At 41.4% G+C, this 22,877-nt stretch overlaps 1 pseudogene; it reads left to right on the plus strand.

Annotated features, from left to right (window-relative positions):
* Nucleotides 1-19,087: 19,087 nt before the first annotated feature.
* LOC101086213 overlaps nucleotides 19,088-22,877 on the plus strand; it is a 160,790-nt pseudogene continuing 157,000 nt past the window's right edge.

The following is a 22,877-nucleotide window of genomic DNA, read 5'->3' on the forward strand; positions in this document are numbered from 1 at the left end:
GGTGCCAGGCTCTGAGCTATCAGTACAGAGCCTGATGCAGGACTTGAACTCACAAACTGAGATCATGAGCTGAGTGGAATCTGGATGCTTTACCAACTGAGCCCCTCAACAATGTACATTTATATATTATTATTATTATTTATGATTTTATTTTTTAAAGTTGATTCATTTATTTTGAGAGAGAGGGGGAGAGACAGAATCCCAAGCCAGCTCCACACTGTCAGCGCAGAGCCCAACTTGGGGATCGAACTCATGAACCACGAGACCATGACCTGAGCTCAGATCAGGACTGAGCCACTCAGGCTCCACCACATTTTTTATATTATTGACATTTTAAATTTGTCTTAATGTTACCTGCTAAGTTTAAAGACCTGAACTAACATCAGAAACAATCATCATTAATTTTGGGTGAATACCTTTCCCGAAACCTCTCATTAGAATGAGTCACATATTTCAGAGAATAGAGTGAGGATCCCACTGAATATTGATTTCAATAGAATCTGTTAAATTTCTTTTTAATTTATTCTGACAAAAGAAAATGGACTGAAGTAAGAGTGAAGGGATGTGAATGACTATCAAATGTGTCTTCATCACAAAAATACACTGTCTAGATAATCATCCTTTGTTAACAAAAATATTTGAAAGCAATAAAAATGGGGAACAGTGATCAGATGGAGAATTTGTTATGTCGGAAGACAGATGTGAATATTATATAGTAGAAACTGAAAAAATTGCCTTTTGAACTTTGGAAGGAACAGAGCTGGAATGGAGGGAAAGGGACCCTTACACACAGAGAGAGAGAGAACTAGAACAGAAGGAGACGGAGAGACAGAGAATAAACCGGAGGGATGTAGGCACAACTGTGAAATGGTTTGCATGCTGTTAAGGGCAGGGAGGATAGCCAAGCACAGTGGTTAAATTTTTCTTAAATTTTATGTAGTTTAGTCGGATTTATTCATTGGATTGTTTAGTTTTTAATATTTTAAAAAAACGTTTTAATGTTTATTTAATTTTGAGAGAGATAGAGTGCGAGCAGGAGAGGAGCAGACACACACACACACACACACACACACACACACACACAGAATCCGCAGCAGGCTGCAGGCTCTGAGCTGTCAGCACAGAGCCTGACACAGGGCTTGAACTCCCCGACTACGAGATCACGACCTGAGCGGAAGTCGCACGCTCAACGGACTGAGCCACCCAGGCGCCCCTATTCATTGAATTTTTTAAAAGTTCTGTAACTTATTTTCCCCCAAACTTTTTTTTGCCTGTTGGTTTGGTTCTGATTTTATATGTTTATTTCTTTTTATTTTTTGAGAGGAAGAGAATGAGCAGTGGAGGGGCAGAGAGAGAAGGGGAGAAAGAATCCCAATCAGTCTCCACAGTATCAGCACAGACCTGACTCGGGGGTCTTTTTTACCAATTGTGAGATCACGACCTGAGCCAAAATCAAGAGTGAGACGCTTAACCACCTGAGCCACCCAAGTTCCCGTGTTCTGTGCCGTTTTGAACATTTGAGAATATCTGTGCCTTTGTTATGCTGGTTGGGTATAAAATGTGGGTCAAACTTATATTTAATATCTGGCTAGATTTTCTTCTCATGTTAAAAATTGCTTGGAGAAATCTGGGCATTGATTCTATTTTATATGTAGCTTTCTCTTTTGGTCTGGTTGCCTGAAGAATTATTCCTGTAATTTTGAAATTAAATTATTTGAATAGTACTCACAGGTTTTTTTGGAGGGGGGGGTGATTTTTCCTTGTGCTCATTCCATCTGTAGATTTAACACTGTCTTCGTATTAAGAGAATTATCCCAAATGAATTTTCTATAGTCCATTTTGTGGGTTCTCTCTATTATCCATCATTTACTGATCAGAATGGCAATAGTAGATTTAAAAATGGTAATCCGTGGTTAATGAATTCTTGAAAACATAAGCATTCAGAACAGAATTAAGTGCTGTTGATGAACAACAGTCCTTTCTTCTCAGCCTCCCCCTCTGATTCCCAGAAATAACACTATTATCAGTTTGATGTTTATCCCTTCTGCATCTTATTTACTTTCATCATATATATGTACCCTTACAAATATTTAATGTTTTTTTTGCCAACTTTATTACATTGAGCGAACATTCTATCATGTTTATAAGGCTACCTTTGCTAGGTTTTCATTCAACAGTATCTTTAAATATATGTTAGTACATGTAGGTGTCAGTGGTTTCAACTTCTGGGAAGTACTCTGTATTTTCATCAATCAGTTCATTTAGCAAGCCTTTTAATAATGGACATCAAGTTTGTTTACAGTCTATGCTATTATAACACCCAATAAATATGCAGAGAGATGGAAATTTGCCTCTGATAGAAACAGTTCTGGAATTAATGTCTCATGGAAATCTTACATTTCAATGGATTTTCAAAATTCTTTCCCAAATAGATATGCCACGTTTCATTACTGCTACAAAGCTAGGTTTGTTTCAAATTCTCTACTAAACAGAGTAAAGTAGTCCCCCCCCTTATCTGAAGTTTTGCTTCCCAAGGTTTCAGTTACCCCCCAGTCCACGTGGCCGGAGGCAAGAGGACCGTCTACAGGAGGATTCCTCAAAAGGTTGTCCGCCCCCAAGTCGTGATGCCCACATCATTCACCTCGCCTCATCCCCACCACGGGGCATTATATCTTCTTACATCATCCCAAGAAGGGTGAACACAGGACAGTAAGATTTGGAGAGAGAAAGAGACCACATTCACATAATTTTTTATTATAACATATTGTTATAACCATTCTATTTTATAATTATTTGTTGTTGCTAACCCTTACTGTGACCAGTTTATCAATTAAACGTTATCTTAGGTATGTGTGTATAGGAAAAAAAAAAGCATGGTGTATATAGGGTTCCATACTCTTATAGTTTCAGGAATCTACTGGGGATCTTGGAATGTATTCCCCACAAATAAGGAGCAGGGGACAACTGTATTATGAAACTTGTTAATATTTTCTGGTTGGCTTCAAAACTTAAAAAGAAAAGAAAAGAAAAGAAAAGAAATTAAAATAAGATAAAATAAAATAAAGTAAGATAAAATAAAATAAAATAAATAAAATAAAATAAAATAAAACAAAACAAAATAAAATAGTTTTATTCTCTAACACTTGTGGAGATCAGAAGTCCAAACTCAAGGTGCCTGCAGAGTTAATTCCTTTTAGAAGCTCTTCTTATCTTTCCTAAATCTGCTCTCTTTGTGTCTAATTAACTCTGTTTTGAGTTTTCAAATTATGTTCTTATTTATCTGTCATCCTTATTTCTCCAGTATCCTTTGAGGTCTTATTTAAATTCCACTTAGTTAACGTACGATGCGATGTTAGTTTTAGGTGTAGAATTCAGTGATTCAACACTTTCATCGCAGGTGGACTCCTCAATCCCCATCATCTATTTCATTCAACCCCCGTCCCCCATCCCTGCCCACCTCCCCTCTGGTAACCACCAGTTCTGTAGAGTCAAGAGTCTGTTTCTTGTTTTGCCCCCCCCCCTTTTTTTTCTCTCTCTGCTTGTTTGTTTTCTTTCTTAAATTCCACATGGGAGTGAAGTCATATGGTATTTGTCTTTCTCTGATTGGCTCATTCCACTTCACATAATACTCTAGCTCCATCCATGTCATTTCAAATGGCAAGGTGTCATTCTTTTGTATGGCTGAATAATATTCCATCGTGTATATAAACCACATCTTCTTTATCCGTTCATCAGCGGATGGACATTTGGGCTCTCTCCATACTTTGGCTATTGTTGTTAGTGCTGCTATAAACACCGGGGTGCATGTATCTTTTGGCATTAGTACTGCAATTGTTGGATCATAAGGTAGTTAACTTTCTGAGGAAACTTTCTGCTTTTCACTTTTGGAGGAACCTCCATTCTGTTTCCACTGTAGTGGCTGCACCAGTGTGCGTTGCCACCAACAGTATCTCCAGTCTCCTTTTTAATCTCCTTCAATTGTTTCGCCAGTTTTATTTTTGTTGTTTTTGTGTTCGTTTTCCATTCTTGAGATTTATTTTCTTTTAAACGTCTATCATGGTTAAGAGTTGCTGCTCCTGGGGCTCCTGGGTGGCTCAGTCGGTGGAGTGTCTGACCGCAGCTCAGGTCATGATCTCACGGTTTGTGAGTTCAAGCCCCGCGTCGGGCTCTGTGCTGACCGCTTGGAGCCTGGAGCCTACTTCTGATCCTATCTCCTTGTCTCTCTGTCCCTCCCCGGCTCATGCAGGCCTATGTGTGTGTGTGTGTGTGTGTGTGCGTGTGTGTGTGTGTGTGCGTGTGCGCGCTCTCTCTCTCTCTCTCTCAAAATAAATAAATAAACTTAAAAAAAAAAGAGTTTCCATTACTTGAGGCTCTTGGAAATTTCTTTCTCTTTTCTGGGTTTTATTTTCCTCATCAGCCTCTCTGACACTTGCATATTGGATCCATGTTTTTTGCTTCTGAGGAGTATTTTACTTTTTGTCATGCCTTTGCAACTTTTTCTATTTTGCTCAATGGAGGAAGGTATATTGTTTCAAAAGGGTGAGTAAATTCTACTTCATTATTATCCTATCCCTGATGCATGAGACCCATCAGTCTTTTTCCCCCCAGTTCATTCTCTCTCTCTCCTTCCTTTCCTCCCTCCCTCTCTCCATGTCTCATTCTCTCTCTCCCTCTCACCTGCTTGCTCTCTCTCTGGTTTCCATGCACATACATTTAATTGTTCTCTTATATCACCTTTCTATTTTGAAAAAATTTGTAGATACATAAAATATACATAAAAGATACTGTACTTAGAGCAATTCTTTCCTTTATACCTCTCCCTCTCTCTCGATCTCTCTCCATATATACACATTTTGCTGAAATATTTTAAAATAAGTTACAGATGATATGCTGCCTTAATCTCAAGTATCTCTGTATGCATTTTCTAGGTAAAAAGACCTCTTCATCTCTAAATTCAGTACCATTATCACACCACACCCAAGAAATTAACTTTAAGTCAGTCCAACCCCCCAGTCAGCAGCCCGCCCTTAAATTTCCCAGGATGTCCACAGAATGCTTTTCGTGGCTCCCTCTCCTGTGGTCCCGGAGCCCAGCTGGAGTTCCTGCACCTGTGTGCTTACGCTCTGTGCATCCGGTCCCACCCCAACCAGTTGATTTTGTTCTTTGAGGACATTCGACATTTTCGATGAGACTTGACCACTTTCATTGTAAATTGCCCCCGAACCTGGATTTCTTTGATTGTTTCCAAAAGTGTAGATTCACGTTAATCATTTCTGGCAAGAATTGACGAGATCACCGTTGCGGATTTTCTCTTGTGCTGCAACTCAAGGCGAGTGCTATCATTCTGTCCTATGTAAGTGATACACGGGGAACCTTTTCCTTTTGTGATCTGTGGGAGAATACGTGGAGAGTATGAGGCTCTTCTACACATATGTACCCAATGGCCCCTATATGGTCCCTTCTTCCCTTATCCCAGAATGGTACAGGTTAGGAATATTTCACACAGCAAGTGAGACAATGACTTTCTAACTTTGTGCTTCCTATGAGGTAGGAGTGTTGTATAAATACTAACTTCGTAGATTATAAAAAGAAGGAAATTGGGTAGTAAAGGGGAAAAACATGAAAACAGATTGGCAATGAGCTGATAATAGTTGAAACCAGGTGATGGCCCCATGATGGTGATTTATTACAATATTGTATCTACTTACGTCTATACTCATGTTTCTTTGTCCAATCCACTAAGATAAACCCCACTCCTGGTTTTGGTATTCAAGTTGTACCAAGGTACTGTACCTTTTTAAATTTTTAAAATATTTTTAATGTTTATTTATTTTTGAAAGAGAAAGAGAGAGAGAGCAGAGGAGGGGCAGAGAGAGAGGGAGACAGAGGATCCAAAGCAGGTTCCATGCTCCACACTGGCAGCAGAGAGCCCGATGTGGGGCTTGAACCCAAAAACCGTGACATTATGACCCGAGCTGAAGTCAGATGCTCAATCAACTGAGCCACTCAGGGGCCCCTGCTCTTTTTTTTTTTTTTAATATTCATTCATTTTTGACAGAGAGAGAGAGAGAGAGCCTGAGCAGGGGAGGGGCAGAGAGAGAGAGGGAGACACAGAATCCGAAGCAGGCTCCAGGCTCTGAGCTGTCAGCACAGAGCTTGATGTGGGGCTCGAACTCACAGACCAGGAGATCATCACCTAAGCTGAAGTAGGAAGGTTAACAGACTGAGCCACCCAGGTGCACCTCTGTTTCTTTTAGTTTTTTCTTTGTTTTCTTTTTAAATTTTTTTTTCAACGTTTATTTATTTTTTTTGGGACAGAGAGAGACAGAGCATGAATGGGGGAGGGGCAGAGAGAGAGGGAGACACAGAATCGGAAACAGGCTCCAGGCTCTGAGCCATCAGCCCAGAGCCCGACGCGGGGCTCGAACTCACGGAGCACGAGATCGTGACCTGGCTGAAGTCGGACGCTTAACCGACTGCGCCACCCAGGCGCCCCTCTTTGTTTTCTTTTTAATGTGAACATTGAAGTCATCCTTTATGACTCCAAAAATAACCTTTTTAGTATCTTATCTGCATCACATGAAATAGTAGTGACTCAGGGAAAACTGACACCTACATGATACTGGGTCATTCTATCAAAGGACAGAAGTATCTTTCTATCTGTTCTATTTGTTCACGTCTATGGTCGTGTTGTTCAGGGATGCTTGGGGTTTTCCTCGTGTGGTCCTCACACATTTCTTCTTAAGTTTATGCCTGAATTTGTTATTGTCTCCTCCCAGCCTCTCTTCCTCCCTCCTCCTTCTCCTAATTTTGCCTATTTTAGATGAAATTGTCTCTGCTGCCATGTTTTATTCTTTAATAGCTCTATGCAGAAATGATCTTTATTTTCTATTGACTTAAGCACTTTTAAAAATCCTTGTATTCATGTTATTGTTGCTTCTTCTGCATTTCCAGCTATATCATCTGGAATAGGAATAGATTCACTGTGTGATAAATGTTTGCCCTTCTCTGATTGATTCCACTGGTATCCCTAAAACAGATTAAGATATTAGAGGAACAGCCTATGCGCTCGCACATCCCTAGTGCCCCCTGTGAGGAAATGTCTTTGATTTTTCCATTTCATTTCCTAAGATGTCGTCTTTAGGAATATTTCTCTGCTGTATTATAAAGATCAGGTATTCATGGTACACAAACATTTATAAAATCTGAGGAAAGGAAAGAGAGTGGAAAATGAAACGCCCTTATCTCATTTATTTAAAAAATATTTTAAGTATATTTATTTATTTTGAGAGAGAGATAGCACAAGTTGGGGAGGAACAGAGAGAGAGGGAGAGATAGAGAATTCCAAGCAGGCTCCACACTGTCAGTGCAGAGCCCAATGCGGGGCTCAAACTCGTGAACCGTGAGATCATGACCTTAGCTGAAATTAAGAGTCGGACACTTTGCTGACTCAGTCACTCAGGCGCTCCAAAATGCCCTTATTTTGAAGCTTATGACATTAAGTGTATTTCTCCCTTTGGTTGGTACTTGAGAAGGTATTGTCTTGTTTCCTTCTTACTTAAAACAAAAAAACCCAAAACAAAACAAAAACATGGGGCACCTGCTTGGCTCAATCAGTTAAGCGTCCGACTTCAGTTTAGGTCATGACCTTGCCATTCCTTCCTAGTTTGAGCCCCGGGTGGGGCTCTGTGCTGACAGCTCAGAGCCTGGAGCCGCTTCGGATTCTGGGTCTCCCTCTCTCTCTCTGCCCCCTCCCACGCACACTCTGTCTCTCTCAAAAATAAACATTAAAATAATTAAGAAAAAAAAAAGAAATTCTTAAAGAAAGGGAAAACTAAAATTAATTAAAAAACTATTAAAAAACACATTCTTAAAGAAAAGGAAAATTAATCTATTGACCTGCCAAACTAAAGCCATTTCACCTTAAAAACATCTTACTGAAGTGATACATGTATGAAACGTGCACACGGCCCCATGAAGTTTTTACGCTATGAACCCACTCATATAAACAACACTCAGAAAAAGAATCAGATGACTCCTGGCATCCGGAAAGATCCCTTGACGTTTTTTCTTTGTTTGCTGCCCATCCTTATCGCTCTCACAAGGCAGATAGAACATGGAATAATTTGATTTGTTTTCTACATTTGATAAATGGAATCATAGCATACACATTTTTGAGTCGTCTAGGGTTTTTGCTCAGCATGTGTTTATGAAAGTCATCTGTATTTTTGAATGCAGGGTAGATTTAAATTTTTATTGCATACATAGTATTCCATACTACAACCGACGTTTATTCCTTTGCCAGATTTTTTTCTTTTTCTTTTTTTCGAACCTTGGCTTACTTGTTTTTGTGCACTATTTTGATCTTTGTTTTGTAACTTGAAAAGAGGATTCTGTGATCTGTCTTCAGACTGTCATCCTTGCCAGCCATTCTGTCCTGCGTTTTTGAAGTTTTGCTGAGGGTGAACTCCAGGGAGAATTCATGGACTTCCTTCAAATTCTTGTGAATGAGAAGAATAAAAATGAGGTTGTTGATCAGGGGAGTCTGGCTTAACAGATATTGTCACAGACTTGATTACAAAAGGACCATAAAGAGTGCACGTAGTATCCTGTAGCCAGATGCAAATAGACACCTTAACCCCAGGGTAGCAGATGAGGAGAACACATTCCATTGTCTGTTACAGGAAATACAATGACGGTGCAGAAATTCACTAGCTTTTATGTCGCGCGCGCGCGTGTGTGTGTGTGTGTGTGTGTGTGTGTGTGGCTAATACACAAAATAACAAGCCTATACCTATACTTCTGACTATATCATTGACATTATATTCAATTACCCTGTATTCTGGGTGGAAAATTATTTTAAATTTTATGCGTGTCCCGGTTTCCAGTCAGATATATCCAAAAATGTAATAAAGTGAATTCCGAATCCTGTGTTTTATCATTAGCTCTGACACTTAGTAGCTGTGTAAATTCGACCAAGTTATTTATCTTTGCAATAAAACATAAAACATCCTAAGGGCAAGCAATTAATCTTTTAGTGCTTAACTGAAAGGTAAATGCTTATAAATGTCTAATGAAATAACTCATAATATTTTCTGCATGCTCATTGATGCTTCTGGACTAATATATCAAAATTAGTTGATACTGAAAGGAGTTCATGGAGGTGAAAACGTTCTCTGTGATTTCAAATATAATGGAACTAATATATCATGATAGTTAGGAACTTAGTTTTAGGAAAAATTTTAAATACCTACCTTTGTGAAAAAAATTGAAAATCTACAGAAGCTTATTATGAGGGTGTTTTAAAAATATTACAGTGTAGTCTTTCAGTTTCTACTACCATGTTATAGTATATATTTAGAATTTTCAAAAATCTCATATATATATATATTACAAATAATTAAAAGCCTCAAAATTTTTTTCATTCACTCATTTATTTATTTATTTTTTCGCTTGTTTGGTTATAATTTATTTTATTTTATTTTTTATTTTTTTTAATTTACATCCAAATTAGTTAGCATATAGTGAAACAATGATTTCAGGAGTAGATTCCTTAATGCCCCTTACCCATTTAGCCCACCCCCCCTCCCACAACCCCTCCAGCAACACTCAGTTTGTTCTCCATATTTATGAGTCTCTTCTGTTTTGTCCCCCTCCCCGTTTTTATATTATTTTTGTTTCCCTTCCCTTATGTTCATTTGTTTTGTCTCTTAAAGTCCTCATATGAGTGAAGTCATATGATTTTTGTCTTTCTCTGACTAATTTCACTTGGCACAATACCCTCCAGTTCCATCCACGTAGTTGCAAATGGCAAGATTTCATTCTTTTTGATTGCCGAATAATACTCCATTGTGTGTGTGTGTATATACCACATCTTCTTTATCCATTAATCCATCGATGGACATTTGGGCTTAAAGGCCACAAATTTATAACAGCATTTCATTTCAAATTATAGTTCCAGAAGATTCTCTGCCTCTTTCCCTCTGTCCCTCTTCCCAGCTCATGCTCTCTCTCTCTCTAAAATAAAGAAAAAACAATTTATAGTTCAAGAAGAACTTTTTTTCCAGAATATTTATTAAAGATGCTAAACCCATAGTTTTCTTCAATGGTATAAAATAGAAAACTAATAAACATATTAAAAATGCAGGAATTCCAACCTATTCAAATGAAATTCACAGAACTGTTGAGAAAATTCCAAGGACAATTTTTAAATTATGGCATGCAAGAATAATCTCATTACAGGTGTTTTCCATTATACTCTTGAAGGGGTGAAAAATTAACAAGCCATCATGTAGGCTGGACCCCATGACTCCTCCATCAAAGAATGCCGTTTAATGTGGAAAAACAAAAGTCAGCAGTGGCAGCAACAACAAATAAACATGAACTTTTTAAAAAATGAAAAGACTATTCAGGGGCCTGGGTGGCTCAGTCGGCGAAGCGTCCAACTCCTGATTTCAGCTCAGGTCATGATCTCAGGGTTCGCAAGTTCAAGCCCCACATGGGGCTCTGTGCTGACAGTACGGGGCCTGCTGGGGATTCTCTCTCTCTCCCTCTCACTGCCCCTCCCCTGCTTACGCTCTTTCTCTCTCAAAATAAATAAACAAAACTAAAAAAAAAAATGAAAAGACTATACATACAGAGAACAAGTTGATGGTTGTCAGAGAAGGGGGGGGGATGGGTAAAATGAGTGAGTGCCAGTGGGATACAGACTTCCCGTTATGCAGTAAAGTGGGTAAATGGGGCAATAAAAAGCACAACATAGGGAATGTAGCCAATGGTGTCGTCATCTCAATGGATAAGCTGGTAGTTACACTTGGACACATAGCATAATGTATAAGCTTGTGGAATCACTCTGTTGAACCCATGAACCTAATGCAACACTGTGTATCACCTGTGTTCTAATAATAAATAAATAAATAAATAAATAGACTCTGAAAATCTTCACTATCATCTTTTTTGACCTGAACTTGACAGTCTATTCAACCTAGTCTAGTCTATAGTCCAATGCATAGTCTATAGTCTAATGCATCCCATTACAATGACAGAAAGGTGGGGATATAAATAAGGAGGGCATAAAAGAAATGAAAGGCATTAATATCAAAATGGGAAGAATTTTAAGATTAATAATACCTAACATCATTGTTTTTTTGACCTTTGGAAATATTAGAGAGAGAGAAATTTACTAGAAATATTATTAAGGAGAGAAAGAGAAAGAGAAATTTATAGATGGGCTTCAATATGGAAACCCAACATTCTGAATGCACAGAGTGATCCCCATTATAGAATGAGAGCTGAGTTCCCAGATTTGACCCATGAGGGGATCTGGGCATCATTGGAGGAAAGTGGTTTGCAAATGGTTTCCAAATAACTCAGGGTTTCCATGGTGACGCCTTGGGAGCATTTCAAACCACTTCAGGGGTTTGAGGAGGATGTGCTGGAGACCCCCGTTCTCCTTAAAGAAAGCCTTGTTCTTTCTCTGTTTGGTACCCCAGGACTCGGTGTGTAGTTCCATAACAGCCAAAGAATAACAACAACAAACAAATGAAACCACTATTGTGGAATTTGGAGCACAAAACCTTTCAAAATGCTACCTTCAGGGCGAATGGTTTGAAAACTGAACCCCAAAAGTGTAACATAGTCTCTAAAGAACCTATGAAAAGTTGTCCCATGGTGGCTGTGCTTTAAGGAAGATATAGTGTAACTGCAGCAGCTCACAACTGAAGTGACAGAGGGGTGCGGAGGTGGCCACATCACCAAGGTCCCCTGGATTAAACACGTCTGTCACCAGACGCCTGTGCCCTAGATGGGGCTCTGCCCGGAGCATTTCCAGCCCCTCAGTCGGGGCTCCTGGCTCGGTATTCTGTTATATTCAAATCAGTGTAAATCAATTAACTTAACTCTCATCTGTAAACACAGGGGTAATAACAGGGCAGGAATTTCTGCTGTATACATTTCTGTAAAACACTGGCTTCTCAAAATGCGCCCTGAATACAACAGTTTCTGGGCAGATTACAGGTAGAACATGCAACTTTGTAACCAGAGCAAAGAGGTAAACAAGCTGGCCCGCAGTTCAGTGGGAGGCTGCCTCCAGGGGGATTAGAAATGCTCCAAGAGAACAAGAAAGTAACTTCTGTTTGCAGATGCTGAGACCCAGGGTAGAAGCAAATGCAACCTGCCCTAAATGTACAGCTAAGCAGTGCCTGGGGCGTCTCTCTGGAAAGGAAGCCTTGTATACAGATGCCGATGCTTCTTTTTAAGAGCCTTGTTGTGGCATAATTGACAAGTGATTAAATGTAAATATCTGTAATGTACAACCAGGTTAGTATTTTTTTTAAGTTTATTTATTTATTTTTGAGAGAGAGGCAGGGGGAGGGGAAGAGAGAGAGAGAGAGAGAGAGAGAGAGAGAGAGAATCCCAAGCAGGTTGCTCGCTGTCAGTGCAGAGCCCCAGGCAAGGATGGAACTCATGAACCGTGAGATCATGACCTGAGCTGAAATCAAGAGTCAGATGCTTAACCGAGTCACCCAGGTGCCCTGCCCCCCAACCTGGTAAGGTTTTTATTTTTTTATGTTTATTTATTTTTAAGACAGAGAGAGACAGAGTGTGAGTGGGGGGTGAGGGGCAGAGAGAGAGGGAGACACAGAATCCGAAGCAGGCTCCAGGCTCTGAGCTGTTAGCACAGAGCTCAATGTGGGGCTCGAACCCACAGACCGTGAGATCATGACCTGAGCTGAAGTCAGACACTTAACCGACTGAGCCACCCAGGCGCCCCACATTGGGCTCTGAACTGACAGCATGGAGCCTGCTTGGAATTCTCTCTCTCTCTCTCTCTCTCTCTCTCTTTCTCTCTCTCTCTCTCTCTCTGCCCCTCTCCCTCTCTTGCTCTCTCTGTCTCTCTCTCTCAAAATAAATAAACATTAAAAAATCAGGAAACCCTCTGTCAAGGAGAAAGGAGATATCAAATGCCAGCCTCCCCCTCTGCTGTTTTACATCTCCTGGCTCATACTCCTGAAAATTCACATCACCTTGGGAACTCTCCTTTGCCTAAAAACAGAAGGTTTCCCTGTCTCGATTTGTTTCATTTCAAATAGGGAAATATACAAACAGCTTTTATTTCTCACAGAGAAAATTGATTTGAAATATCTGATCAGTTTCTGCCAATAGGTGAATTCCACTTCAGCGATATTAGGTAAACCGATAAATAGTTACGAATGAAGTCATAAAATAACACAACAAATCAATGGTTATTCCACTTAATTTAACTGATTTCGTTTAAAACAACGAAATTAAGCTGCTGTTTCCGTCTATCACAGAGGCATACATCTTACAAAGCTCTTTGCATATGGGAAGCCTGTTTTTGGTGACTGAGGTTTATTTAACAAGACATCCAAAAGGAAGTAGACCATTGTTATGTCAAGAAAGTGGCTTTAAATTTTGGAAATAGAAATTATTGTTATGCTCAGAGACACGATATAAAACAGCCTTTGTTTTTTGTTTGTTGGTTTGTTTATTTTTTAAGAGTTGCATATCACAAGGGCGCCTGGGTGGCTCAGTCGGTTAGGCGTCAGACTTTGGCTCAGGTCATGATCTCGCGGTTTGTTGGTTTGAACCCCGCATCTGGACTCTGTGCTGACAGTGCAGATCCTGCTGGGGATTCTCTCTCCATCCCTCTCTCTGTCCCTCCCCCTCCACTCTCAAAAAATAATCATTAAAAATAAGAGAGCTGAATATTCCAAAATTTAAAGTTAAGTTTATGTGTTGATCTCGAAGTCTCATTGTTAAATAAATAACTGTATGAGAGTTGGGAGTTAGAGCAGTATGAAATTATTTTTGGACTGGCTGGATTCCGTGAGACAGTAAGAATCTTACAAGTAGGGCCACTGGACCAGAGGGCTTTAGAGATTTGATGATATTCCTTCTCAGGGAAATACGCTGTCTTTTGATAAAAATCAGTCAAAGCATCGTGTCCTTTTAAACTCTATGCATACAGTTGTGGTCCCTGTTGTCTTGTAGATGAAGGGGCATGTTGTTAGCCAGCTGATTAGGCTGTCCCCAAATACAGTTGGTGTTCGTAATAGTAAGCCCATGATAAAGAAGCAGTTCCCTCATATTAAAAATAACATAAATATTGATTAATTGTCAGTTCGTTCAGATTTTCAGAGTAGTACCAAAAGAAATAACCGAAGTAAAATATATGCACTCATTCCTCATTAAAAAAAAAAAATTATTGGGTGCCCGGATGGCTTAGTCAGTTAAGTGTCTGACTCTTGAATTTGGCTCAGGTCATGATCTCCTGGTTCCTGAGTTTGAGCCCACTCCAGGCTCTGTGCTCACAGAAGATTCTCTCTCTGTCCCTCTCTTTCTACCCCTTCCCTGCTCTCTCTCTTTCTCTCTCTCTCAAAAATACAAAAAAAAAAAAAAAATCAATCTCCCCGCCCCCAAAAAAACACTTAAAAAAATTATCATTTGCTCTAATCCTGGGTTGTATAATCGAATGATACAATTTTTTGCATTCTTTTCCTGGAGTCAGAAGTCATCACCTTGCTAGAGGAAGTAATGCTATTTTTCTTCTGAAAACTGTGACTAATTAAACGCTCCTTCTGGACGGGCCTTAACGCTCCGTGTGGAGTGGCTTTGAGACAGGGTAGACAACAGCAAAATCAAACCATCACCACACAGAACTCCCCATTCACACGTCTCTGGGTTTCAGCCTTGCAAACCACAAATTAAGCAACTCTCCACGAATCCAAAATTTGCACGATGCTTGTAAAGCCTGTGGTCGCTTTAGATAATTGGTTCATCCACATTCAGCCAACTCTTGGTGGATTTTTAATTTTCTTTAACAATTAACTGATCCTTGGTGAAATACGCTCTTCCCTACTAACACTGCGCACGATCCAATTTCAACTTCGTCTGTTGTCAGAACTGCAGGAATCTCTCCAAGTGTGGGGCAATTATATTTCTAAAAACAGAGCAACACGGAGAAAGCAAATCTGTTTTTGGCAAGGCCAAGGTATCATAAAGTAGGAGACTTGGTGGAATCAAATAAAGACGTTACACATACAATTGCACCCCCCCCCCCACACACAGAGTAAATTAGAATTTTAGAAGGTGTCTGCTTCCAAAATAAACAAGACACATCGGTGTTAAAAGCCCAGTTCTGCAGGTTACCATCCTGTTTAATTACCTTCTCAGGTTAGGAAAACTTGCTAGTGCTTATTCTCTTCCAAGGCACATTCTCCAGAATTTTAGCAGTATATAACTATATCATTTAAGACACGTTTAAGCTGCTTTCTGGATTTAAACAATGTTGTTGTTTTTTTCATTGACATGTCCTTGCCCTCATTTGCGACCCCCCCCCCAACATCATTCATCCACCCTCTCATTTATTTGGAAAATTTTAGCAAATTGCTTATATCTCTACCAGACCTTTTCACTTACAGAATCACTATAGAGTCACGATGATACCAAGGTCACGTTTTGTTTTTGTTTTTTGGGTTTTTTTTTTTTTTTGACCTGTTCTCCTGGCCATTTCTGCGGTCCCAACGTTGCGGTCTACACTAAATTAAGCACAGTGAAAATAACTAAGAATTTAAAGATTTGCCATGCAAAGACAACACTCCATTATCTTGCACTGTTATTGACAATAACAGTCGCTGTGCTAAAACTTGGATCTCACCCTTAAATATTGTCAAATCTGTCCATGCGCTGGTGTCATCTGCCAGTGAGGCTGGTGCAGTTCTGTGTTTGTATTGGTTTTATGGAGAGACAATGGGAGATGGTTTCATTGGGTTCTGGGAGGGCGGCTCAGAGGTAGGGGCACCTATCAGGGGAGGTCCCGAATGCCACTCAGCTGGCCTCTCTCCAAGGACTCCTGGATCTACAGAAACACACAGCCGACAAAAGCCAAGGGGACCATGTCCGTGAAGAACTTGCCACCGGACGCCTTTTGAGAGCTGGGGATGAAGCCATTCTTTGCTGTGTGGGCCCCTGGACTGCAGAGAAGACGAAAATCACCTGGAAAACTCCAGAATTGAACCTTTCCATCGCAGCCGTCCATATGAACGTTGGCAGAGATATCAGGGCATTTGGCCCGTGTCTCTGGGAGCCTCACAACCTGCAGACCGAAGTCCATGGGACCAAGCCGACGGAGATATTAGTAGGGGTCAATTCGTGTCAGCGGAAGTTGGTGTCCGGAAAAGGTGAGTTCTGGAGAGCAAATCATTTTCTGTTTGCATAGCCGTTTACAAATCGGCTGAAAGCCACTTGGTTAAAGAAGAAACAGTATTCCGGTGAAATATTTATTCTGCCAATATGCTGTTCAAAAATAAACGTGTGAGGTTTAAAATAATTAGCGGTTATGCAGAGACGCATCGGCGCGCGTGTTTCCTGCCCTGCCAGGCTTTTCCTCCCTGGACTCTGTGGGGTTGAAATGAAGACAATCAGGCTGGAACTTGAGGACGTGTGACGGTCACACAGTGTTACAGTTCAGAGTATCTAAAACCTATGCTTTCTTCCGCAGCAGCGTTTGTAGCCCCTGGGACGTCCGGGAGGCGCAGTCCGTTAGGCATCCCACTCTTGATGTCAGTTCAGGTCACAATCGCAGGGTTCTTGAGATCGAGTCCCACCTCAGGCTCTGTGCTGGCAGCATGGAGCCTGCTTGGTACTCTCTCTCTCTCTCTCTCTGCCCCTCCCCATCTCTCTTTTTTTTCTCTCTCTCTCAAAATAAACAAATAAACATTAAAAAAAAAGTGTGGGGCCCCTGGGTGGCTCAGTCAGTTAAGCATCCCACTTTGGCTCAGGTCATCATCTCATAGTTCATGAGTTCGAGCCCCACGTCTGGCTCTGTGCTGACAGCTCGGAGGCTGGAGCCTGCTTCGGATTCTGTGTCTCCCTCTCTCTCTGCCCCTTCTCCTCTCTCTCTCTCTCTCTCTCTCTGTCTCCCTCTCAAAAATAAATAAACATAAAAAAAAGCAAGCATTTGTAGCCCCATCTACACCTCCATTAAACTTGTATTTGTAAACCCCAATTTTTATTGACTTAATGCAATAAAATGTCTCATGGGTGGATGATACCCCCAGCCAGATGGCCACTGTTTTCCAGATGGGCATTCGAAGTTCCACCTTCATCCCCACCCCCACCCCCACCCCAGGGCCCTGCCGTCCAGCAGGTGGGGGAGGAGACATACCCCACGAGTGCCCGCACCACAGCACGGATGTTGCTTTTTATGGGTCAAGTGATTCCATGTCGGGGGAAGACAAGCTGAGAAATACAGCCCCTGCCTGTCCAGCCCGTTCCGGAAACAACCCCTTACCAGGAAAAGAGTGGCACAGACGAAGCCATCCCTGCCACTTGTGAATCCTACCCGTCACCTTTACAAAGTCCCCGAATCCCTGAATCAGATTTCCACAAGCTACCGGCAGCCCGTGTCCACACAGGGCCGCATCCACAGGTCCGCAGGAAACCACCCCAAGGACTGGGGGGTGAGGGGGTGTCTGAGAAAGTAGGGGAGACTGCTGACACGGCCCCATCCCCAGGGACGCCGAGATGTCGTGTACCCTCCAAGTCACCAGAGTCCAGCCACATGTGGTCAATTAACAGTGATCTGTAATCATGAACTGAGTTCTGGTACCATGTGGGTCTGTGCAAACCATGCATCGACCAGGCGTTCTGTGCCCAGCATCGCTCCGTTTGTGTTTTCGAAGTACCGAGAAAAGCCTCATGGACTCAGAGTGGGCTTCTTTATCCTGTGCAGCCACTTGTTTCTTCCACGTATGTGCTGACAGATGTCCTCTGCCCTTTATTCCTCGTGGGAAACATGCCCTCCCTGACCTACTTCGTGCAGAACGATGCCTGTATGAAAATCACCGCCTGCTTTATTCCAACGACGTTTTGGGCCTACTGCTAGTTCAGCCCCCACTGAGAATAGAATGAGAAAATATTGAAACAAAACACAGCAAAACAGGGGCGCCTGGAAGGCTCAGTGGGTTAAGCGTCTGACTCTTGATGTCTAGTCATGATCTCCTGGTCGTGGGATCCAGCTGTGTTGGGCTCCACGCTAGGCATGGAGCCTTTTGAAAATTCTCTCTCTCTCCCCCTCTCTCCCATTCTCTCAAAATAAATAAATAAATGAGGGGCCCCTGGGTGGCTCAGTCGGTTGAGCATCCGACTTCGGCTCAGGTCATGATCTCGCGGTTCATGGGTTCGAGCCCCGCGTCGGGCTCTGTGCCGACAGCTCGGAGCCTGGAGCCTGTTCCAGATTCTGTGTCTCCCTCTCTCTCTCTGCCCGTCCCCCACTCACGCTCTATCTGCCTCTCAAAAAATAAATAAACATCAAAAAAAAAATGAAAAACTCGACCTTCATTCCAATGTAAGCGAGTGGTATTTCTGGCCACGTACATGGATAAAAATGGTGAGCCCTATTTCCTATAAGTATAGCCATGCACGCTGACTTCAGGATCTTTGAATCAGGACCAGGAGCATTAGGTCAATGCTACTGGCTGGTCCATCTTTCAGGAGAAGGTCCCGAGCCCACTTATGACAGTGTTTGGATGAAGGAGCGTAATAATGGCAAGTTAGCCAATGAATGCCGTGCGGAAGTAGGAGATGTAGGGAGTAAAAGCTACCTGTTTCAAAAGGCCAGAAAAGCCGGCCTCTTTGCCAGTTGGCAGATAAAACCCATATAGAACTCAGAAGGGAGCAAGGAACAAGCGTTCCGAGGCTTGGGGACAGGGTTTCCTTGTGTTAATGGGTCTGGTAGGCAGACATCTAAATATGCCTCCTTCCTCCAAAATTCTGCCCCTTGGTCATTCAACGAAATAGGAATCCAGTTGCTTCTGAAAGGAGACTTTACAGATGTTACGTTCACTCATCAGGTGACCTTAAAGCAGAGATTATCTATCGGGCCCCAATGTAATGACAGGACCCTTTCCAAGCAGGAGGAGGGCAGAAGAGGGGTTCAGCCTGGGAAGAACTCGAAGACCCAGTGCCAGCTCTGTGACGCAGGGGGTCCAAGGACCCTAGAGGGGCTCCCAGGGACAAAGGAAATGGCAACGTCAGTCCTTGGAGGATCTGGTTTCTGCAAAGGATGGGCATGAGCTCGGAGGCAGATTCTTCCCACAGCCTCTCTGAACGCGACGACAAACAACTTGATTTTGGTAATAAATCGGGGTGAGACCCAAAGCACAGAACCAGCCCAGGGAACCAGGACTCCCGACCTACGGGACTGTGAGATAATACATTTTGTTGTTTCAGTTGTAAAGTCTGTAGTAATTTGTGATGGCAGCAATAAAACCGAGTGACCCAATCGATACTTGGGGTCTCTTCCTCCCTGCTGGAAAGTTAGGGAAGGGCTAGGCCAAGGTTGTCCTACTGTGGACAGGAGAGCTGTAGAGATTTCCTTCATACAGTTATGGATGTGCTTCATTCTTCCTAATGATGCAAGGCCATCCCTATTTAGACATTCGCCCTTATGACAAATTACTGTAAAGAATATTCTTCAATAAATACATTACGTGAGTTTTTCTATAATATGGATCCATAGGGAAAGAATTGAGGAATCAAATGATGTATATATTTTAAACCCAGATCACATCAAACATGTCTAAAAATTTCCTACTAATTTTTAGTCTCGCCAGCACTAACGTGATGACCTCTTTCTCTCTACCTTGCCGATAATGGGGAATATCAATGTTAAATATGCTGTGAATCGTTTCTCCCTGATATTATTTTATCATTTTATTTAGTGTAGATTTGTTCATATCCAGTAAAAGGTTATTTTGTAAAATTGGATTTTATCTATGATCACTGGGTTTTGGGTCTTGCACAGAAAATTCTCTCTCTCTCTTTCCCATATATATATATATTTTTTTTTTCTTTTTGCCCTACGTCAGATTTCCTAGGCATTGTTTCTTTATTTGTTTGCTTGTTTAAGTTAATATAACAAGGGTTGTTTTCCATTTGAAAACTGTTCGTTTTTAACTCTGCTATTCGTTCATTTTACTTTTTTTCAAGGCTTAATGTGTTCCATTATTTCTAGCTTCTGAGGTTTTATACGTATTTTAACTCTCTTACATCCTTTTTACAAGACGGTCTTTTGCTACTCTTTGTTTCTAATGCCATGTTTATGGGTGTGTGTAATACCCATGTGTGCTTTTTGTCGGTTTGGGTGTTATATGCACATCTTTCCAGCTCATGCGGATTGTATCTATGTTGGACTATGCAAGCTGTAAGGATGACGTCAAATCAGATAAGTGAGCGGCACACTTGACCAGTTTCATATGGTTGGGCAGCTGGATGGCTGTTAAAATCTTTGTTCCGCAATGCTATAACTTCATGCCCTTGCACTGTAGCTCGATATACTTGTGATTTGCTTGTTGTAACATCGGTTTCTAAAGGTTAGACTGATAAATCAATAGATATTCAAATGCGAAGTGTGTGTATATGTATATGTGTGTGAATTTAAGGAGTCTTTTCAAATTTACCTTAAAAGAGTAGAATCACTAGATCCACTTTTTACCAAGTATAAAATGCCCAGGTACAGCCTCACCATATTTTCTTTCATCTTGGTAAGACTGACAGGCTAACAAATGGTAACTTATTTCTGCAGTGATTTCAATTATGATCTTAAGAGTCAAGCTAAGAATTTGCATTGGTTTTTACCGGTTAATAGGTCTGTTGATTTATTCCCGTGTTTCCATTGATTTGGGGGCACTGCCCACTTGAATTGGGACTGTTGTTTCAACACAGAGAAAATTCTGGTACAAACGATTGGCCCAAACTCCCAGGCGTATCCTGATGCTTTGGCAGCCCCTCCCATGGGACCCCAATCTCTAAGAACTGGCATGGCCCAGTAGCCCTTTCCCCGTAAACCTTGAACTAGTGTCAAAGCCAACATTTGTCTACAGGTCTGTTCCTACCCTCTCCTGTTGTTAAGTGTTGATCATATGGTTCCTGAGTAGAGGAGGCTCATGTATATAATCAGCAATCACCTTTTGGTGACTATATACACTTAATCTGTTCTCTAAAAATGATCCCTTGGAGCGCCTGCACGGCTCAGTCAGTTGAGTGTCTGACTCTTGATTTTGGCTCAGGTAACAATACAGAGGTCATGGGATTGAGCCCTGCATGGGGCTCCATGCTGAACGTGGAGCATGCTTAAGATTCTCTCTCTCTCTCTCTCTCTCTCTCTCTCTCTCTCTCTCTCTCCTTCTGCCCCTCTCCCCTACTCACACCCTCTTTCTCTCTATAGTAAATAATAATAAATAATAAAAACAAAGGTGATCCCTTGTTTAACCACTTACATTTTTTATTACATCTTAATATTTTAATCAAATATATCTGGCAATTATATTCATGATTTTTAGCTTTCATTTCTTGATGAGGAAGGATTTCCCAACAAGAGTGAAAGATGTTTAAAGTATTTTTTCTTATTTCTGGAATAGTTTCATATATCAGCTTCTTTAGACTACTTTGAGCTATTTGTTTTATAATATGGAGGAAGTTACTATTTTTAAGAAAAATTTTCTGGAAGATACCCACCCTAAAACCAAGGCCCCTTGGTCATATGCAAAGTGTCCTTGTCCTTGTCGTGTGCGAATACCTGCAGTGATGTAGCTTAGCCCTTTCTGTCCCGTTCACAGATTTTTTGTTCTTATATTTGCATTATAGCAGATGTATGGTGGATGTGAATATTTGGCAGGCCAGATTATCATTTACTGTTCTCTTTATTTTAGCTTTAAAACTTTTGAAGTTTGTTTTGATAGCTTTTATCTCTGAATAATTATCAAACTTGTTTCCTACTATAATAATTTATATTTATAAAAACATTGTGTTGACTTGTCAGTTGGCTCTCGAAGATTTTCAGGATCCTTCAATACTTTTAAAAAAATGTTTATTTATTTTTGAGAGAGAGAGAAAGAAGCACATTATGAGCAGGGGAGGGGCAGAGAGAGAAAGGGAGGCACAGAATCCAAAGCAGGCGCCAGGCTCTGAGCTGTCAGCACAGAGCCTGACACGGGGCTCGAACCCACAAACCGCGAGATCGTGACATGATCATGGACGCTTAACCGGCTGAGCCACCCAGACGCCCCAGGATCCTTCACAGTTTTGGACACAACCACACACTCTTTCTAATGTTAGGCCCGCTGCCCTCCCTGTGTTTCTGAGCATTTTCAGAGATTTTTCTACGGCGCTTGTGTTTTCTGAGAACCGATAAGATACTCAGATGAAAGGTTCTATGAAAACTTTATATCTTAGACAACTATACTTTCAAATGTACATTGTATCTTCCTTTGGAACGTACTTTAATTAGCATATATCTTCTCTGTCTTCCGTTTTAATTCCTCCTCTTTCACAATTTTCTCTTCTACATCCTTTGCTTTTACAACTCAGGAGAGGTTTCAGTTGCCTTCCTCTGTATTGATCCGATTTGCAATAGCAGCTTACTTGATGCTCATGAGAGGTTTTCGCTTCCAGATTTCCTTTTCTTGCTCCTTTCTCTGGAACCTAAAGTACCGGCTCCAGGTTCAAATTTATTTTTCTTCTCCTCAGGACACTCTTTTCCTTTCCTGCACCTGCCTTCCATGTCTTATCCCCCGTATTTTCGGTGAGGCCGAGGTCCCCTCCCTCTGCAGCTTGGGCACAGCGGGGACATCGCCTGGACTCCCTGCCCTACTCCCTGTGGCTCCCACCTGAGCAGACGCGTGCACAGTTTAGCTTGTGATTCACAAGAGAAGCCACTTGGTTCTCAGACACAGAGTCCTGGGAAGCTCGTTTTCTGCCTGAGATGATTTGTTGGCTTGCTTTGTTGTAACAAAAAACGCGAAACACTTCAGAGACTGACCTAGTTCCCAAGTCAAGGTTTCTGCCATCTCTAC

This window comes from Felis catus, chromosome A2 (assembly GCF_018350175.1).
Source record: "Felis catus isolate Fca126 chromosome A2, F.catus_Fca126_mat1.0, whole genome shotgun sequence".
Classification (NCBI taxonomy): Eukaryota; Metazoa; Chordata; class Mammalia; order Carnivora; family Felidae; genus Felis; species Felis catus.